Source organism: Arachis hypogaea, chromosome 11 (genome assembly GCF_003086295.3).
Source record: "Arachis hypogaea cultivar Tifrunner chromosome 11, arahy.Tifrunner.gnm2.J5K5, whole genome shotgun sequence".
Classification (NCBI taxonomy): Eukaryota; Viridiplantae; Streptophyta; class Magnoliopsida; order Fabales; family Fabaceae; genus Arachis; species Arachis hypogaea.
In genome coordinates this window covers 18,201,043-18,223,818 of record NC_092046.1, presented here as the reverse complement: position 1 = coordinate 18,223,818, position 22,776 = coordinate 18,201,043, and the positions used below count along the sequence as shown (strand labels likewise).

At 35.8% G+C, this 22,776-nt stretch overlaps 1 non-coding gene across 1 annotated transcript; it reads right to left on the bottom strand.

Annotated features, from left to right (window-relative positions):
* Window positions 1-2,851: 2,851 nt before the first annotated feature.
* Window positions 2,852-2,959, bottom strand: LOC112724747 (small nucleolar RNA R71). The gene has a single exon (XR_003163895.1). It is a non-coding gene; the product is annotated as a small nucleolar RNA R71 (small nucleolar RNA).
* Between the last annotated feature and the right edge of the window lie 19,817 nt (window positions 2,960-22,776).

Sequence of the window (22,776 nt, the reverse complement as noted above, 5' to 3'; positions counted from 1 at the left end):
AGCCCGAGAGAAGACCGAAAGTAGCCATTGACAATGGTGATGTATCACATAAAGCCAGCCATGGAAAGGAGTAAGACTGATTGGATGAAGACAGCAGGAAAGCAGAGGTTCAGAGGAACGAAAGCATCTCTATTCGCTTATCTGAAACTCTCACCAATGATTTACATAAGTATTTCTATCCCTATTTTATTATATTATTTTCGAAAACTCCATAACCGTTTGATATCCGCCTGATTGAGATTTACAAGATGACCATAGCTTGCTTCATACCAACAATCTCCGTGGGATTCGACCCTTACTCACGTAAGGTATTACTTGGACGACCCAGTGCACTTGCTGGTTAGTTATGCAAAGTTGTGAAGATATGTTTAGACCATGGTTCTGTGCATCCGTTTTTGGTGCCATTGCCGGGGAATCAATTTCGAACAACAATTCACAACCTGAGTAGCAATTTTGCATACCAAGTTTTTGGTGCCGTTGCCGGGGATTGTTCGAGTATGGACAACTGACGGTTCATCCTGTTGCTCAGATTAGGTAATTTTCTTTTTGGTTTCTTTTCAAAAAATTTTCAAAAATATTTCAAAAATTTCTCATCTGTTTTCGAAAAAAAAATTATAAAAATGTTTTCAAAAAAAATATATTTTTATTCAAAATTTTTAAGAATGAATTCTAGTGTTTCATGAAGCATGTGAAGCCTGGCTGGCTGTAAAGCCATGTCTAAATTCTTTTGGACTAAGGCTTCCAACCATCAGCTGTTACACGAGTGAAGGGTATGTCAGGCATGTCATGTCTGAATTACATGCTGAAGCTTAGCTGGCCATTGGCCATGTCTAGTATTTTGGACCGGAGCTTTCATTGAAAGCTTGGCTGGCTAGTGAGCCATGTCTAATTCCTGGACTGAAGCTTTAGACTAAGAATGCAAGATTCCTGGAATTCATATTAAAAATTTTGGAATCCTTATTTTTCTTTTTCAACTAATTTTTCAAAAAATCCAAAAAAATTAGAAAATCATAAAAATAAAAAATATTTTGTGTTTCTTGTTTGAGTCTTGAGTCATGTTACAAGTTTGGTGTCAATTGCATGTGCATCTTGTATTTTTCGAAAATTTCATGCATTCATAGTGTTCTTCATGATCTTCAAGTTGTTCTTGGTAAGTCTTCTTTTTTGATCTTTGCATTTGCATGTTTTGTGTCTTTTCCTGTTTTTCATATGCATTCTTGAATTCTTAGTGTCTAAGCATTAAAGAATTCTAAGTTTGGTGTCTTGCATGTTTTCCTTGCATTAAAAATTTTTCAAAAATATGTTCTTGGTGTTCATCTTGACATTCATAGTGTTCTTGGTGTTCATCTTAACATTCATAGCATTCTTGCATACATTCATTGTTTTGATCCATAACTCTCATGCATTGCATCATTTTTCTTGTTTTTCTCTCTCATCATAAAAATTCAAAAATCAAAAAAATATCTTTCCCTTTTTCTCTCTTAAAATTTCGAAAATTAGATTTGACTTTTTCAAAAAATTTTAAAATCTAGTTGTTTTTATGAGTCAAATCAAATTTTCAATTTAAAAATCTCATTTTTTTCAAAATCTTTTTCAAAAATCAAATCTTTTTCATTTTTCTTAGTTATTTTTGAAAATTTTAAAAATATTTTTCAAAAATCTTTTTCTTATTTTTATATCAAATTTTCGAAAATAACAATAACAATTAATGTTTTGATTCAAAAAATTTCAAGTTTGTTGCTTACTTGTTAAGAAAGATTCAAACTTTAAGTTCTAGAATCATATCTTGTGATTTCTTGTGAATCAAGTCATTAATTGTGATTTTAAAAATCAAATCTTTTTCAAAACTAATTTCAATCATATATTTTCAAAAACATCTTCTTATCTTATCTTTTTCAAAAATTTGATTTCAAAATATCTTTTCTAACTTCTTATCTTCTTATCTTTTCAAAATTGATTTTCAAAATTGTTTCAACTAACTAACTAACTTCTTGTTTGTTTCTTACCTTTTTCAAAATTACCTAACTAACTCTCTCTCTCTAATTTTCGAAAATATCTCCCTCTTTTTCAAAATTTCTTTTTAATTAACTAATTATTTCAAATTTTAAATCTTAATTTTCGAAAATTACTAACTTTTTCAAAAAAACTATTTTCGAAAATCACTAACTCTTTTTTTTAAAAATAATTTTCGAAAATTCTCTTCTCTCTCATCTCCTTCTATTTGTTTATTCATCTACTAACATCTCTCCCTCACTCAAAAAAAAAAAAACAGAGGATCTCTATTATTATTATTTTTCTGTGCCCTCTTCTTTGTCATATGAGCAGGAGCAAGGACAAGAATATTCTTGTTGAAGCAGATCCAGAACCTGAAAGGACTCTGAAGAGGAAACTAAGAGAAGCTGAATTACAACAAACCAGTAAGCACCTGTCAGAAATTATCAAACAGGAAAAGGAGATGGCAGCTGAAAATAATAATAATGCAAGGAGAATGCTTGGTGATTTTACTACACCTAATTCCAATTTACATGGAAGAAGCATCTCCATTCCTGCCATTGGAGCAAACAACTTTGAGCTGAAACCTCAGCTAGTTTCTCTGATGCAGCAGAACTGCAAGTTTCATGGACTTCCATCTGAAGATCCTTTTCAGTTATTAACTGAATTCTTGCAGATCTGTGATACTGTTAAGACTAATGGAGTAGATCCTGAAGTCTACAGGCTCATGCTTTTCCCATTTGCTGTAAGAGACAGAGCTAGAATCTGGTTGGACTCTCAACCCAGAGACAGCCTGAACTCTTGGGATAAGCTGGTCACGGCTTTCTTAGCCAAGTTCTTTCCTCCTCAAAAGCTGAGCAAGCTTAGAGTGGATGTTCAAACCTTCAAACAGAAAGAAGGTGAATCCCTCTATGAAGCTTGGGAAAGATACAAACAGTTGACCAAAAAGTGTCCTTCTGACATGCTTTCAGAATGGACCATCATAGATATATTCTATGATGGTTTATCTGAGCTATCAAAGATGTCATTGGATACTTCTGCAGGTGGATCCATTCACCTAAAGAAAACGCCTGCAGAAGCTCAAGAACTCATTGACATGGTTGCTAATAACCAGTGCATGCACACTTCTGAGAGGAATCCTGTGAGTAATGGGACGCCTATGAAGAAGGGAGTTCTTGAAATTGATACTCTGAATGCCATATTGGCTCAGAATAAAATATTGACTCAGCAAGTCAATACAATTTCCCAGAGTCTGAATGGAATGCAAGCTGCATCTAACAGTACTCAAGAGGCATCTTCTGAAGAAGAAGCTTATGATCCTGAGAACCCTGCAATAGCAGAGGTAAATTACATGGGTGAACCTTATGGAAACACATATAATCCATCATGGAGAAATCACCAAAATCTCTCATGGAAGGATCAAAAGCCTCAACAAGGCTTTAATAATGGTGGAAGAAACAGGTTTAGCAACAGCAAGCCTTTTCCATCATCCACTCAGCAACAGACAGAGAATTCTGAGCAGAATCCATCTAGCTTAGCAAATTTAGTCTCTGATCTATCCAAGGACACTGTGAGTTTCATGAATGAAACAAGGTCTTCCATTAGAAATTTGAAAGCACAAGTGGGCCAGCTGAGTAAAAGGATCACTGAAATCCCTCCTAGTACTCTCCCAAGCAATACAGAAGAGAATCCAAAAGGAGAGTGCAAGGCCATTGACATAAGCACCATGGACGAACCTGTAAGGGAAGGAGAGGACGTGAATCCCAAGGAGGAAGACCTCCTGGGACGTCCAGTGATCAATAAGGAGCTTCCCTCTGAGGAACCAAAGGACTCTGAGGCTCATCCAGAGACCATAGAGATTCCATTGAACCTCCTTATGCCATTCATGAGCTCTGATGAGTATTCCTCTTCTGAAGAGAATGAGGATGTTACTGAAGAGCAAACTGCCAAGTTTCTTGGTGCAATCATGAAGCTGAATGCCAAATTATTTGGTATTGAAACTTGGGAAGATGAACCTCCCTTGTTCACCAATGAACTAAGTGATCTGGATCAACTGACATTGCCTCAGAAGAGACAGGATCCTGGAAAGTTCATAATACCTTATACCATAGGCACCATGATCTTTAAGGCTCTGTGTGACCTTGGTTCAGGAATAAACCTCATGCCCCTCTCTGTAATAGAGAAACTGGGAATCTATGGGGTGCAAGCTGCTAAAATCTCATTAGAGATGGCAGACAATTCAAGAAAACAGGCTTATGGACAAGTAGAGGACGTGTTAGTAAAGGTTGAAGGCCTTTACACCCCTGCTGATTTCATAGTCCTGGATACTGGAAAGGAAGAGGATGAATCCATCATCCTAGGAAGACCTTTCCTAGCCACAGCAAGAGCTGTGATTGATGTGGACAGAGGAGAATTGATCCTTCAATTAAATAAGGACAACCTTGTGTTTACAACTCAAGGATCCCTCTCTGCATCCATGGAGAGGAAGCAGAAAAAGCTTCTCTCAAAGCAGAGTCAACCAAAGCCCCCACAATCAGACTCTAAGTTTGGTGTTGGGAGGCCACAACCAAACTCTAAGTTTGGTGTTGAACTCCCATATCCAAACTCTAAGTTTGGTGTTGGAGAGTCTCAACCATGCTCTGAACATCTGTGAGGTTCCATGAGAGCCCACTGTCAAGCTATTGACATTAAAGAAGCGCTTGTTGGGAGGCAACTCAATGTTTATTTATCTAACTATATTTTTGTTTTTCATGTTTTCTTAGGTTCATGATCATGTGGAGTCACAAAATAAATATAAAAATTGGAAACGGAATCAAAAACAGCAGAAGAAAAATCACACCCTGGAGGAAGCACCTGCCTGGCGTTCAACGCCAGAACAGAGCATGGTTCTGGCGCTGAACGCCCAAAATGGGCAGCATCCTGGCACTGAACGCCCAGAACAAGCATGGTTCTGGCATTCAACGCCAGAAATGGCAACAAATGGGCGTTGAACGCCCAAAATGGGCACCAACCTGGTGCTGAACGCCCAGAGTTGTGTGCAAAGGCATTTTACATGCCTAATTGGTGCAGGAATGCAAATCCTTGACACCTCAGGATCTGTGGACACCACAGGATCATCTCAGGATCTGTGAATCCCACAGGATCCCCACCCACCTCACCCTCTCTCTCTCCATTCATGATCATCCCTTCTGTTCTCCATTCACCACTCACATCCATACACACATCCCTCCATCTCCTCCATATCTTCTTCTTCTTCTATTCTTTCTTCTTTTGCTCGAGGGCGAGCAACATTCTAAGTTTGGTGTGGTAAAAGCATAAGCTTTTTGTTTTTCCATTACCATTGATGGCACCTAAACCTCTAAAAGAGGGGAAGGGAAGACAAAGGCTTCCACCTCCGAGTCATGGGAGATGGAAAGATTCATCTCAAGGGTCTATAGCTCAGTGGTAGAACATGTGGCTGCAAATCAAGAGATCCCTGAGATACCTCAGGGGATGCACTTCCCTCCACATAAATATTAGGAGCAAATCAACACCTCCCTAGGAGAATTGAGTTCCAATATGGGACAACTAAGGGTGGAACATCAAGAGCACTCCATCATGCTTCATGAAATAAGAGAAGATCAAAAAGCAATGAGGGAGGAGCAACAAAGACAAGGAAGAGACATAGAAGAGCTCAAGGACATCATTGGTTCCTCAAGAAGGAAACGCCACCATCACTAAGGTGGATTCATTCCTTGTTCTTACTTCTTCTGTTTTTCGTTTTCTATGTTGTGTGCTTATCTATGTTTGTGTCTTCATTACATGATCATTAGTAATTAGTAACTATGTCTTAAAAGTTATGAATGTCCTATGAATCCATCACCTCTCTTAAATGAAAAATGTTTTAATTCAAAAGAACAAGAAGTACATGAGTTTTGAATTTATCCTTGAACTTAGTTTAATTATATTGATGTGGTGACAATGCTTCTTGTTTTCTGAATGTATGCTTGAACAGTGCATATGTCTTTTGAAGTTGTTGTTTAAGAATGTTAAATATGTTGGCTCTTGAAAGAATGATGACTAGGAGACATGTTATTTGATAATCTGAAAAATCATAAAAATGATTCTTGAAGCAAGAAAAAGCAGCAAAGAACAAAGCTTGCAAAAAAAAAAAATAGGCGAAAAAAAATAGAAAGAAAAAGCAAAAAAAAAAAAAGCCAAAAGCTCTTAAAACCAAGAGGCAAGAGCAAAAAGCCAATAACCCTTAAAACCAAAAGGCAAGGGTAAATAAAAAGGATCCTAAGGCTTTGAGCATCAGTGGATAGGAGGGCCTAAAGGAATAAAATCCTGGTCTAAGCGGCTAAACCAAGCTGTCCCTAACCATGTGCTTGTGGCGTGTAGGTGTCAAGTGAAAACTTGAGACTGAGCGGTTAAAGTCAAGGTCCAAAGCAAAAAAAAAGAGTGTGTTTAAGAACCCTGGACACCTCTAATTGGGGACTTTAGCAAAGCTGAGTCACAATCTGAAAATGTTCACCGAATTATGTGTCTGTGGCATTTATGTATCCGGTGGTAATACTGGAAAACAAAGTGCTTAGGGCCACGACCAAGACTCATAAAGAAGCTGTGTTCAAGAATCATCATACTGAACTAGGAGAGTCAATAACACTATCTGAACTCTGAGTTCCTATAGATGCCAATCATTCTGAACTTCAATGGATAAAGTGAGATGCCAAAACTATTCAAGAGGCAAAAAGCTATAAGTCCCGCTCATCTGATTGGAGCTATGTTTCATTGATAGTTTGGAATTTATAGTATATTCTCTTCTTTTTATCCTATATAATTTTCAGTTGCTTGGGGACAAGCAACAATTTAAGTTTGGTGTTGTGATGAGCGGATACTTTATACGCTTTTTGACATTGTTTTTAGTATGTTTTCAGTAGGATCTAGTTATTTTTAGGGATGTTTTCCTTAGTTTTTATGTTAAATTCACATTTCTGGACTTTACTATAAGTTTGTGTGTTTTTCTGTGATTTCAGGTATTTTCTGGCTGAAATTGAGGGACTTGAGCAAAAATCAGATTCAGAGGTTGAAGAAGGACTGCTGATGCTGTTGGATTCTGACCTCCCTGCACTCAAAATGGATTTTCTGGAGCTACAGAACTCAAAATGGCGCGCTTTCAATTGCGTTGGAAAGTAAACATCCAGAGCTTTCCAGCAATATATAATAGTCCATACTTTGGCCAAGTTTAGACGACGCAAATTGGCGTTCAACACCAGCTCTCTGCCCAAATCTGGTGTCCAGCGCCAGAAAAGGATCCAAAACCAGAGTTGAACGCCCAAACTGGCACAAAAGCTGGCGTTCAACTCCAAGAAGGACCTCTACACGTGCAACACTCAAAGCTCAACCCAAGCACACACCAAGTGGGCCCCGGAAGTGGATTTATGCATCAATTACTTACTTCTGTAAACCCTAGTAGCTAGTTTATTATAAATAGGACCTTTTACTATTGTATTAGACATCTTTTTGATCATCTTAGGATCTTAGGATCATCTTTGGACGCCTGGTTCTTAGATCAGAGGGGCTGGCCATTCGGCCATGCCTGGACCTTTCACTTATGTATTTTTAACGGTAGAGTTTCTACACTCCATAGATTAAGGTGTGGAGCTCTGCTGTTCCTCAAAGATTAATGCAAAGTACTACTGTTTTCTATTCAATTCATCTTATTTCGCTTCCAAGATATTCATTCGCACTTCAACCTGAATGTGATGAACGTGACAATCATCATCATTCCCTATGAACGCGTGCCTGACAACCACCTCCGTTCTATATTAGATTGAATGAGTATCTCTTAGATCTCTTAATCGGAATCTTCATGGTGTAAGCTAGAATGATGGCGGCATTCAAGAGAATCCGGAAGGTCTAAACCTTGTCTGTGGTATTCCGAGTAGGATTCAATGATTGAATGACTGTGACGAGCTTCAAACTCGCGATTGCCGGGCGTAGTGACAGACGCAAAAGGATAGTAAATCATATTCCAGCATGATCGAGAACCGACAGATGAATAGCCGTGCCGTGACAGGGTGCGTTGACCATTTTCACTGAGAGGATAGGATGAAACCATTGACAAAGGTGATGCCTCCAGACGATTAGCCGTGCCGTGACAGGGCATTTGGATCATTTTCCCGAGAGAAGACCGAAAGTAGCCATTGACAATGGTGATGTATCACATAAAGCCAGCCATGGAAAGGAGTAAGACTGATTGGATGAAGACAGCAGGAAAGCAGAGGTTCAGAGGAACGAAAGCATCTCTATTCGCTTATCTGAAACTCTCACCAATGATTTACATAAGTATTTCTATCTCTATTTTATTATATTATTTTCGAAAACTCCATAACCGTTTGATATCCGCCTGACTGAGATTTACAAGATGACCATAACTTGCTTCATACCAACAATCTCCGTGGGATTTGACCCTTACTCACGTAAGGTATTACTTGGACGACCCAGTGCACTTGCTGGTTAGTTATGCGAAGTTGTGAAGATATGTTTAGACCATGGTTCTGTGCATCCGTTTTTGGTGCCATTGCCGGGGAATCAATTTCGAATAACAATTCACAACCTGAGTAGCAATTTCGCATACCATTATTATTTCAGCAATTTTACTTTTTCCCTTTTGGTTTTGGTCAAGAATTTAGTAACTCAACAGTTATTAAACTCAACATAATTGATAATCGTTATCTTGCTAATTAAGCTGAACTTAAATGATCCCAACCTTTTCTTAGGAAATAATTAGGATTCAAAAGTCAATTTAATTAGTCCCTTGACTTTCCTTTGCCCTAGTAAAGGTTGACCAAGTGGAGTTTAGATTCAACTTTTATTATAGTTGAGAGAGATAACTAAGTTGGACCTCTAATTTCCCTTATCTTGCCAAAAGTTATTTTACAGTTATTATTTATTTTTAATTGCCATCTACTTTACTTGTCATTTAAATTACTTGCTTCTCATCTTCTAAACCCCGATTACAACCTTTATAGCCAATAATAAGAACATACTTCCTCGCAGTTCCTTGAGAAGACGACCCGAGGTTTGAGTACTCGGTTAACAATTTTTAAGGGGTTTGTTACTTGTGACACCCAAAACATTTGTATGAAAGGACTTTTGAAGGTTTAGAAACTATACTTGCAACGAGGATTTATCCGCAAATTTCTAGACCACGCAAAATTCATCTCATCAGTCGTATCTATTTTTCGAATTAAGATCTTGATACAAACTCAATTCGACACCTTATCGATATATACCAAAAATGGAGTGAAACAGTAACTTTTCATAATTCATCTTTATATTCAATATATATTATACATTTTTAATTACTATATATGAGTTACATATTTTATGTCAAAAAGTAGAGACATTCCAATTAAACTATTTAGCTACATCCAAGAAAATATTTCGAAACACTACTACTTGCAGTTGTAATAATCATAAGTTCATCATGTAAGATCGTCTACAATGTTGTAAAATAAATAAGGAAGAAGTAATAAATAAAAGTATAAATAAAAAACACTATTATTAGTATTTATCAACACTATTATACTACCATAAAGATAATATATTAATATTATATTAGTAGTGTACGAAGAAAGAAAATAAAGAAGTGCTTTATATAAGAAAGAGAGAGAAAAGAAGTATTTACTTTTTATTAGTACTGTGTATAAAAGTCTCAGTCTTACTCTTCTATTTATACATATGCAATATTGCACTTTTTCATATGTTAGAAAACATGCACCGCTTATACTTTAATGTTTGTGCTTCCCAATAGTATTTGAATGGAAGAATATATTATACTTAGTAGGCATTGAATGGATATATGGACATCCATATCGTAACACTCCCCCTTGGATGTCCATTTAGGATTATTGCCTCATTAAAACCTTACTAAAGAAAAACCCAGTGGAAAAAACCTTAGTGAAGGAAAAAGAGTACAATATCCTTTGTGATAGGGACTGCCTTATTAAAAACCTTGTCAAGAAAAACCCAATGGAAAAAAAACCTTACCAAGGAAAAAAGAGTAAAATCACCCCCTCTTGTCGACATCATTTAATATCTCGAAATCGGCGCATCCCAATCTGATTTACCAATTTTTCAAAGGAGGATTTTAGGAGTGACTTTGTAAATAAATCTGCCAGATTGTCACTTGAGCGGATCTGTTGGACATCAATTGTCCCTTGATTTTGAAGATCATGAGTGAAGAAGAATTTGGGAGAAATATGCTTTGTTCTATCACCTTTGATATATTCGCCTTTAAGTTGAGTAATACATGCTGCATTATCTTCAAATAGGACAGTTGGAGCTATCTTCTGATAAATCAGTCCACATGATGACAGAATATATTGGATCAAACTCCTCAGCCAAAAACACTCGCGACTAGCTTCATGTATTGCTGGTATTTCAGGATGATTAGAGGAAGTTGCAGCAATAGTCTGTTTCGTGGACCTCCATGATATAGCTGTACCACCATATGTGAACAGGTATCCTGTTTGAGATCTCCCTTTATGTGGATCAGACAAGTATCCGGTATTTGCATAGCCAACTAGTTGTGACTTGGATCCATAGGGATAAAACAATCCCATATCAATCGTTCCATGAAGATATCGAAAGATTTGTTTGATTCCACTCCAATGTCTTCTGGTTGGAGAGGAACTATATCTTGCTAGTAAATTCACAGCAAATGATATATCGGTTCATGTATTATTAGTAAGATACATTAGTGTTCCAATGGCACTAAGATATGGAACTTCAGGACCAAGGATATCTTCATTTTCTTCTTTAGGACGGAATTGATCCTTTTTCACATCCAAAGATCTTACGATCATTGGGGTACTTAATGGATGTGACTTATCCATATAAAATCTCTTCAAGATCTTTTCTGTGTATGTTATTTGATGAATAAAGATCCCACTTTTATATGCTCGATCTGTAGGCCGAGACAAAACTTAGTCCTTCGAAGATCTTTCATCTCAAACTCTTCTTTTAGAGTTTTTATAATTGTTGGAATCTCTTCAGGAGTCCCAATGATATTTAAATCATTAACGTACACAGCAATTATAATGAATCCAGATGCAGATTTCTTTATGAAAACACATGGACAGATATCATCATTCTTGAATCCATTTTTGGCCAGATACTCAGTAAGACGATTATACCACATTCGTCCAGATTGCTTTAGACCATATAAAGATTTTTGCAATTTGACTGAGTATAACCCTTGTGAATATTCATTGGATGGTTTAGATATCTTTAGTCCTTCAGGGACTTTCATATAGATATCCCGATCTAATGAGTCGTATAAATAGGCTGTTACCACATCCATTAAATGCATATGCAGTTTATGATATGCAGATAAACTGACCAAATAACGCAATGTTATCGCATCCACTACAGGAAAATACGTTTCTTCATAATCTATACCGGGCCTTTGTGAAAAACCTTGTGCCACAAGTCGGGCTTTGTAGCGCACAAATTCATTTTTCTCATTTCGTTTTCTCACAAATACCCATCGGTATCCAACATGTTTTACATCTTCAGGTGTACGGACTACAGGTCCAAAGATTTCACGTTTTGCAAGTGAGTCTAATTCAGCCTTCATGGCTTCTTTCCATTTTGGCCAATCATTCCTTTGTCGACATTCTTCGACTGATCTTGGCTCAAGATCCTTACTTTCATGCATGATATTCAATGCCACATTATATGCAAATATTTCATTGACAATTGTCTTATTTCGGTCCCATTTCTCTCTTGTAAAGACATAATTTATCGAGATCTCGTCATTTTCACAATCTTCAGGTACCTGAACGTCTTCTGGCGTTAACATTATATCAGAATTTTAGACAACTGCAGGTGTCTCTACTATGTCTTTTTCAATAGGAATAGTATTTACCTCTTTTCGCTTTCGAGGATTTTTTATCTTTGGAACCGACAGGCCTGCCACGCTTCTGGCGTGAATTTGCTTCAGTGGCTACTTGTCCTACTGGGACATCAATTCGAATTGGGGCATTTTCCGCTGGTATATAAGATTTGGTTATCCTCTTTGTATCAGAAAATACATCAGGCAATTCATTTGCTATTCTTTGCAAATGTATAATCTTTTGAACTTCTAGTTCACATTACCCTGATCGAGGATCTAAATGCATCAACGATGATGCATTCCAATTAAGTTCCTTTTCAGGAAGCTTATTCTCTCCCCCTAATATTGGAAATTTTGATTCATCAAAATGATAATCCGCAAACCGGGCTTTAAATACATCTCCAGTTTGTATCTCAAGATACCTCACTACAGAGGGAGAATCATATCCAACATATATCCCCAATTTCCTTTGGGGCCCATTTTGGTGCGATTAGGTGGTGCAATGGGAACATATATCACACACCCAAATATTCTTAAATGGGAAACATTTGGCTGCTGGCCAAAAGCTAATTGCATAGGGGAGAATTGATGGTAACTCGTTGGCCTCAAACGAATAAGTGCTGCGGCATGTAAAATAGCATGCCCCCAAACCGACGTTGGAAGATTTGTTCTCATAAGTAAGGGTCTAGCAATTAATTGGAGGCGTTTAATAAGTGATTCTGCTAACCCATTTTATGTGTGAACATAAGCTATTGGATGTTCAACACTTATTCCATTAGCCATACAATAAGCATCAAAAGCTTGGGAAGTAAATTCACCAGCATTATCAAGACGAATTGCTTTGATTGGATTTTCTGGAAATTGTGCTTTTAATCGAATAATTTGAGCCCATAATCTCGCAAACGCCAGGTTGCGAGAAGATAATAAGCACACATGTGACCATCTCAAAGATGCATTTATTAGGACTATAAAATATCTAAAAGATCCACATGATGGATGAATAGGTCCACATATATCACCTTGAATCCTTTCTAGGAATTCAGGGGACTCAAATCCAATCTTTACTGGTGATGGCCTTAAAATTAACTTCCCTTGAGAACATGCAGCACAACAAAATTCACTAGTTTTAAGAATCTTCTGGTTCTTTAGTGAATGTCCATGGGATTTTTCAATAATTTTTCTCATCATGGTTGTTTCCGGATGACCCAATCTATCATACCAAGTTATGAATTCATTTGGGCTAGTAAACTTCTGGTTTATAATGGCATGTGATTCAATTGCACTAATCTTGTAATACAACCCAGATGAAAGTGAGGGTAATTTTTCTAATATAACTTTCTTATTTGAATCATGAGTTGTGATACATAAATACTCATGATTTTCCTCATTCATTGTTTCAACATGATATCCATTTCGGCGAATATCTTTGAAACTCAACAAGTTCCTCAGGGACTTGGTAGATAACAGTGCATTATTTATTATAAATTTTGTTCCTCCAGGAAACAAAATTATAGCTCTTCCGGAGCCTTCTATCACATTGCTTGAGCCAATAATAGTATTAACATATTCCTCTTTTGGCACAAGATAGGTAAAATATATATCACTTTTGAGAATAGTGTGTGAACTTGCACTATCCGCAAGGCATACATCTTCATTATATATCCTTGCCATTTTCTTCAAAGACAAATAATAAAAATAAGTAGTATGCACAGTTAAATTGAATACTTGATCGGAATTATTTTCCTAAGAAATACTGTTCAAAATAATGTTATATACTAAAATTTTATTTTAAAATTTGACACATTTAATAATTTTAAAATTCATAAACATTAATATTTCATTATTTATATACATCACATTTGAAACTTAAATACATAGAAAATAAAACTTAACAATAAGTTCTTTACATTATTTATTTACATAGATACTTCACAATCCCACATATTAAACTATTCCATCATTGATCAAATGACCAATATTTCCTTCAGGGTCCTCAAAGAAATCAGATACATCATAATGAGTGGTGAAATTTTCAGTATCATTTGAAACAAAATTAGTTTCCTTTTCTTTGTCATCCTTTTTCAAAGATGCTTGGTAAAGATCGACTAGGTGCCTTGGGGTACGACAGGTACGTGACCAATGGCCCTTTCCACCACAACGGAAACACTTATCCTCTGTTGATTTACTCTGCCCGATATTTCTTTCTTTATCCCACTTCTGGTGAGATCCTCTCTTTTGAATATAATTCCTTTTCCTTCCATAATTTTTCTTGTTATTAAAACCTTGCCATTTACCTCTTCTGGGGTAATTTGCCACATTTACTTCAGGAAATGGGACGGCGCCAGCTGGGCGCGCTTCATGATTTTTCAAGAGCAACTCATTGTTGTGTTCAGCAACAAGAAGGCAAGAAATTAACTCAGAATATTTTTTAAATCCTTTTTCTCGATACTGCTGTTACAGGAGCACATTCGAGGTATGGAAGGTTGAGAAAATTTTCTCCAACATATCATGGTCAGTTATCTTTTTTCCACATAATTTCATTCGTGAGGTGATTCGAAATATTGCAAAATTATATTCATTTATAGATTTAAAATCTTGTAAATGTAAGTGCGTCCATTCATATCGAGCTTGAGGAAGTATCACCGTTTTTTTATGATTATACCTTTCTTCAAGGTCTTTCCAAAGATCTACAAGATCTTTTAATGTGAGAGGCATTTTTCAATCCTTCGTCAAGATGACGACGAAGAAAAATCATGACTTTGGGGTGTTCTAACTAAAAGGCTATACTCTAATAAAGCTGGATCACGGAATGTTATCAACTGCTTGAGATGTATTTATGTGTGGTTGTTTATAACTGTTTTATCTATTATTATTTGTGAATTGCTTATGAATGATTCTATTTATTAATCCAAACGTTTAAAAAAAAAAAGTACCTCGCAAACTAATTACGCTTTTAACAATGACTCAGGCTCATATAATAAATAATAGATAATAATTAGGAAGGCAAGTTGGTAGCGCTCAGTTTCTAGTATGATCATGACGTACCAGAAATTGGGTCGTTACAATTTGCTTTATCCTTTTGGGATGCATTATTTTCAGCCTTAATGGTATCTCCAAGATCCATTGAATCAAGATGAATTTCAACATCTAGTATCCATGATAAATAATTGTTTCCAGATATATCAAGAGCATTGAATTCAAGATGAGAGAGTTTCGACATAATGAAAATTTGTTACCTGAGTCTTCCTAAAAATTTGATCAGAGTCTCGTGCTGATAACGTGTTGTAAAATAAATAAGGAAGAAGTAATAAATAAAAGTATAAATAGAAAACACTATTATTAGTATTTATAACACTATTATACTACTATAAAAATAATATATTAATATTATATTAATAGTGTACGAAGAAAGAAAATAAAGAAGTGCTTTATATAAGAAAAAAAGAGAGGAGAAGTATTTGCTTTTTATTAGTACTGTGTATAAAAGCCTCAACCTTATTCTTCTATTTATACATATGTAATATTACACTTTTTTATATGTTAGAAAACATGCACCGTTTATACTTTAATGTTTATGCTTTCAATAGTATTTGAATGGAAGAATATATTATGCTGAGTAGACATTGAATGGATATATGGACATCCATATCGTAACATACAATACATTTTAATTAATTAACAGCTAAGTTATCCCACCCAAGCCTAGATAATTTTGGATGTATTTCAATGTTTATCCAATCTGAAATCGTTAATTACTCCATACATCAGAAAAGGAAATCAGATGAACCACTTTAACTCCGAAGTAATAATTAGCTTAACTTTGAGACTTTATTCGTGAATATTTGAACCTCTTGGTTCAGAATTTCAGATAAAATATACCTAACATTAACTTCCTCAATTAAAGCTAGCTGCATGCCATTCTAGCCCTTTCAAATCAAAAGTAGGAAAAGTAGAAAACTGTAAAGTAAGATTCCCTATTAATAAAAGTTGATAAAAAAAGGCACATATTAGTAATCATAGATTTAAAGAGTGGGCTCAGTAAACCAGAATAAAATTGGCAAATACACTAATTGATTTTTGGTTTTGATTGGAACTCACTGCCTTCTATCTTTAAAATGAGTTTTTGAGTAGGCACGTGATTTAGTGCTCTAAAAATAAATGAAATTTTAAAATTTTGTGAATAAAAAAAAAAGTTAAAATTTGCATTTGAAAATTTGAAAGCTCTTAAATACGAAGAAAAAAATTTTATTGGTTTTCGTTTTATTTTAGCCTAAATCCAGTAATGTTTTAGTATTGGATCATCAAAACTCATTTTATTTTATTTTATTTTATTTTTTGTGTCGCAAGCCCATTTTAAGTTGGAATTAAATTTTTTTATTAAAATTGTAGTGGGTTAAAATTAAAAATTGTAGCAACAGCAATAAATAAAAAAATCACTGACCAAAAAAAAATGAAAAAAATATAATTTTATGATTTTTTATTTAAATTTGTTTGAATTAAGAACTTTTGTTTTATTATTTTTGTTTTGGGCTATTTTATTTTGAAATTGATATTAAACTATTATAATAGAGTAAAATATCATTTTTGTCCTCAACGTTTGGAGTAAATCCTATTTGTGTCCCTAATATTTAAATCGTTATATTTGTATCCATAATGTTTGTAAAAGTGATTCAATGTTATCTTGTCGGTAATTACACATCATGAGCTTTAGTTTGAGTTTTGAAAATCTCTTCTTGAAGTTAGAATACAAATGTATGAAACAGAACCGATGATCCACTTCGAAAAATAGCTCATCAAAAATTGAAACTAATCCCTGCAATATTTACATAATTCACTTTTTCTTGAGACATAATTGAACCTAAACACAAATAGTGGGTACAATATTAAAATCGAACACATCCAATTGAGACCTAATTGAGAATGAATACATCCAAGTGAGAATAATTGAAAAATACAATATGATTTGTTAGTACAATTGACGACAAGATAACATTGAATCACTTTTATAAACGTTAGGGATACAAATAGGATGATTTAAATGTTAGGGACACAAATAGGACTTATCTCAAACGTTGGGGACAAAAATAATACTTTAAGAGAATAAAATATATAATTATATAAATAGGATCACTAAATATATAAAATAAAATAGAAGAGAATAAAATAAAATATACAAATTCATGAAGAGAATAAAAAAATAGATTAATACCTAAACTATAATTGTTTGAATTACAATTTGCAATTGAAAATATCAAAAAGAGAAACAATGAAATCGAAAGATACATAGAGTCATAGAGAGCTATATAAAACAAAATAGAGAATTTAAAATTTATCTTTAGATGAAGAGAAGATGACCACTAGATAAGGAATAGAAAAAGAAGGTTGAAAATATGAAACTAAGAAGAGGGTTTAAGAGAATAAATGAGTGACGGTTGGGATTTGAGATTGAAAGAAGACTAAATCTGATTACATTAACTAATAGTCAAAATAATAATTAGGTTAATTAATAGTCAAAATGATAAAAAGATAAATGAGTTTGGAGATTATAATAATTGAGATTAATTTGTTTGTAGTGGGATCATTTAAAATTTAAAAAGGGAGCATATTATATATCTATAATTTTTTTTTTGTTTAAAAAAATGAAATGAGAGTGGGGGCAAGTGCCCCCTATTGCTAACCGTAGGTCCGTGCTTGCTCGCAGACAAGGTTGACTACATACTCGTGGAGAGAATGAGGGTAACCTGTCGAATGATAACCATGTTGAGTTTATGGCGGCGATGACTAACCTAGCTAACACTATGCAAGCAAACATTGCTGCGACTGCTCAGGCTATGGAGAGGATGGGACATGGGAATGGTAACGGCAATGGAAATGGAGAAGGTGCGGGAAACGGCTTGGGTGGTGGTGTTCCAATGACGTTAGCGACCTTTCTGAAGGTTAACCCACCAAGTTTTAAAGGATTAACGGACCCTACTGAAACAGATAACTGACTTCAAGCCATGGAGTGTGCGTTGCAAGCTCAACATGTTTCGGAGAATCAATTTGTGGAGTTTGCAGCCTATCAGTTGTTGGGTGAGGCACAACACTGGTGGCAAAGGGAGTGCCGACTGATGCAACTATAGAATGGGGACATTCCATGGAAACTGTTTCAGACTCTATTCTATAAGAAGTACTTTCCGGAGTCGATGAGGGAAGCAAGGAAATTGGTACTCATGCAGTTGAAGCAAGAGTCTATGACCGTGGCACAGTACACCAGCAAGTTCGAAGAACTTTATAGATTTTCAAGGGTTTATCAGGGAGCTCCCGAGTCCTACGAAGGATGGAAATGCATCAAGTATCAAGGAGGACTCAAGGATGACATCATGACCGTTGTGGCTCTAGTGGAAATTAGAAGATTCTCAGAGTTAGTGAACAAAGCAAGAGTTGTGGAAGAAGTGCCAGGAAGGTGGCTTTGGCGAGGGATACTCAGGGAGGTAACAACAACCGACACTGTGGAGAATTCTTCCAATCAAGGGGACAAAACTTCAAGAGAAATGGACACACTTCTTCGCATGTTCAAGGTCAAGGGGAATTCGGGAGGAACAGTAATACTCATTTTCACCCGGCAAGGGGAAGTGGTCGATGCTACACTTGTGGAATGCCAGGGTACCTTGCTAAGGATTACTGTCATGGGAGAAACCAAGATGCGGGTAGAAATCAGCAACCAGGCCAAGTTTTCGCTTTGGATGCGAGTGAGCCGAAGGAGTCGGATCCTTTGATGAGAGGTAAGAGTGTAAAGTTGTTAGATATGTTGCTAGGACGAAGTTTAGCTTAGTTTTATCTTAAGGAACGTTGCCGTTAGAGCTGATGGAACTTAGAATTTTGTTGGAGGAACAAATGGAAAAGGAAAAATTCTAGTGGATGTAGCTGAGTAATTCGGATTCTTAATGACCAATAATCAGAGTGGCGCAGCGAAAAGTGTGGGAAAAAAACATCGACACGGTAGGACTATGATGGATAAAGTCGTATGGAGTGGAACCAATACGGAGTGGACGAGAGCACGTAGGAGCTCAAACCTGAGATAGCGTCGGTATATGAACGACTCAAATTTTGGGGACAAAATTTCTAATTAGGAGAGGAGAATGTAAGAACCAGATTTTAGAATAAAATAATAAATTATTTGTCCAAAGTAGGTTCAAAATTTAGGAGTCTTAATTTTAAAATTGAGGTGAAATTTGAATTCAGTAGAATTTTTTGAGTTGGAAATGTAATTTTCTGTGAAAATTTGCGTAAAAACGCGTACTGGTAATTTAGCCGACAGTACTAACTTAAGTATGTCCGGTACTGGGTAAGAATAATAAAATCAGTAGAAAAACTTAGGAAAATAGTTAAAGTTGAAAGCTAGGCGCTAATTCTAAAGTTTTTGACCCAAAGTGGGCCAAACGGGCTAAAAAGTTAATGGGTTAGACTAGACCCAAATTGGGTCCAAACTCAACATATATAAGCCTCTTTAGTGAGCTTTTAGCTCATTCATTTGTCCTAAACACAAACACACACAATTGCCAAGTGAGAGGAGAGGAAGAACACAAGCACTATTCACTCATCACCTTCTTTCACTCATAATTTGAGCTACGGTGCTCCAATTCGCGAACAGTTTACGGTCACATAAAGCTCTCGCCGAACCCATCAATCCTAGATAAGTATTGTAGGTAAGAACTCAAAATTTTTACTCCATTCATCAGCCCTAATAATTTTGAAAAAAATAGGTTATAATTTTGAGTAGATTTTTGTATTTTGGTTGTTTAGGTGCCACCCATTAGTGGAAATTTGTTGGGTTTCATCCCACTCTACTGTGGGTAAGGTAAGCTTACTCTCTACCATTGTAAAATTGTGTAGTTGAAAACCTTAGGTATTGATTTTTATGAATTAATTGTGTATAGCTTGATAATTGTGATATATATTGGGAGCAAGTGGAGTTAAGTTGGTGGCTTGATTGAGCTTGGTTGTGACCAATTGATGATTTTGATGCATATTGATAATCGGTCAAGATATGGTTTTCGGTTCCTCTATGTAATATGTAATATTCTGGACACTTAAGCTAGTTGACCCTAAGATAAGATTGAATGATGTTGGTGTATGATTAATTATATGTGAATATATGTTTGATGAGTATTGGTGTTATTTATGATTATGATGATTGATGAAGGATATTAATGAATTATGATGTTGTTGTTGGTGAATGGTGTTGCTTATTGAGATTAAGATTGAATAATGATTATTATGAGGATTTATGGTGAGATATGATGAATATTTATGATGAGTAAAATTGTGCAAATTGTTGATGATGGAGATCTTGAGTTGGGAATTGTTGATTTTTGTTGAATTGTGGTGGAAAGATTGAGTGAAATAGAGGTTGGGTGGATTAAAATGCAATGGAGTAAAGTGTAGTGTGTGGTAGTGTTTTGTGATAAATTGAGTAGGTCTTGGTTTGGTTTGGTTTAGGAATTCAGAAACTAGAGAACTTGATGTTTTTGTGTAAAATCTTGTTTTTAACAAACTTTGGAGGGTCATAACTTGAGTCTCAATTTTTTGAAATTGATTGAATTTTAATTTAAATTGAAGATGGTTTAAAGAAATTTAAAATGGTATAAAGTTTGAGGAAAATAGAATTTTGTAAAGGAAGTTATGAGCGTTTAAAGTATGGTGTTTACAACTAAAATTCTGCAACATTAAAATTTTTTTGAGTCTAATGCAACATGCATACGCGAACCTGTGCACGCGGCGCGGACATTCTCCACTGCCTGGGGGTCTCGCATACGCGGACATTGTGTTGCATACGCGAGCATGTGAATTTTGGCTATATGTACCCGAGTTTTAACATGTGATGCGGGGATTCCTCTCGGGTTAAGAATCTCGGGTACGCGACCCTCATTTTTTTCAACGCATATATACGCATGGCAGGGGTGTGCGTACGCACAGCTCCTGTTTTGCTGAAAATTTTTTTTCACTTTTCAAGGGTTCTCTAACTTTTCAAACTTCTTTATCTACTATTTAAGATTATTAATTAGTAATTAGGCCCTAAGAATAATAGAGAATGAGTTAGTGAGATAAATTGGTAAATTTCTGGATGAGTTTAAAAGACGGAGACTTAAGTTTCTGAAGTTGTGGGTGAGCGGGTAGAGTACTATATTGGAGATGACTAAGAGAACTTAAGAGGTGATGATAGTTGATGATAAATTTGAGAAAATGAAAACTGATGATGGTTATGATGAGTTGAGAACCCAGAAAGAAATGATACACTTTTTGAATGTTGAGAGTGTGACAGGCATTATATCCTTGGATTAAGTACGATAGTGTGCAGGAAACTATATCCCTGGGTTAGTTGAATTATGATTGATAACATTTTCTGTTGCAAGAGTGTGCCAAACACTATACCTTGGGTTAAACATGAAAGTGTGCCAGACACTATATCCTTGAGCTAAGTATGAGAGTGTGCAGGGCACTATATCCCTGGTATGGCAGAAAAGCTACATCCGAAAGAATGTGTTGGGTTGAAATTTATGGACTGACAAGTAATATTACGAACCAATAGGACATGCATTCATCATATATATCTTCTATCTATTTGTATGTTTTGTTTAATTTCTATTGTGCCTAAATGTATCATATGCCTACTTGTTAATTTTCTCCATGCTGCATATGTACTTTATTTGTACTTTACTTGTTTGCATTACTTATGTTTTCTACTAGATTTAAGGAGGCTCGGTAGGCGGTGACGATGAGATCGTGTGGAGGGTAGGTTAGCGAAGGCTGTGGGATACAGCGGTGTGATTGGTACTAGTTAGAAATCCCCTAAATTTAGATAACCCTGTTATGGTTTATAGTTGAAGTTATATATTTTGTTAAGCTTGTGTATCGATGTGAAGTTCTAGGATTGCCTTTGGCTTCCCGGAACCTTACATCTTATATATTGGGAAATGTTACCATACTGAGAACCTCCGGTTCACATATCATATGTTGTTGTTATTTTTCAGATGCAGGTCGTAACCCACCTCGGTGAGCTGTGGGATGGTGACAGACCAGAGGATCTTTTGCTACCTCTTTGTCTTTTGGATATTATGTTGTAGTTCTCTCACTTTTGTACTTTGCACTTTGTTGCCTTAGAGACCTACTTTGAGAGATAAGTTGTATATGTTGTTTAACTCAAAAACTCTGTTATGTCTGTATATGACTAGTCGGCCTAAACTTTGCGGGCTGCGGCTAGTACTCTATGACATACATACATACATACATACATACATACATACATACATACATACATACATACATACATACATACATACATATATATATATATATATATATATATATATATATATTTTGATTATTATTATTTTACGTCTCATGTTGTATCTTGTGGCTTTGCGCTTTTTAGTTATCGTGTGTGAACGCTTCGCGCTTTGTAAATCCGCTTTATGCGATTTTGAGCTTTTATTCCTTCCTCGAGCTTCTAGTATTACTATTTCCTTCTATATTTATTACTACATGAGTTTTAGAACTGTCGTGACGCTTCGTCATTCTTCGCTTTACGGCTAGAGGTAAGGCTTAGGGTAATGAGTTGTTACACTGGGCATAGTGGATCGGTGTCGCCTCGAGCGTCACAACTTCAGGATTCGAAAGAGACAGCCCACCATCAACAACCACGTCACAGACCACAACATACAACTCCATTATATGTTGCGGCATTAGCCGTGTATGTACGTCGAATATTACCCTGACATGCTGATCCCCATCAATCCAAAATAATTGGTTGGTAAATCCACCGTTCGAAAGGTGTGTTCAGAAATCTATATGCAACCCACCCAACCTCCTTCGTTCCTACTCCCCCATTTTGCTTAGCATGACTGTCTTTAGCGCATCCA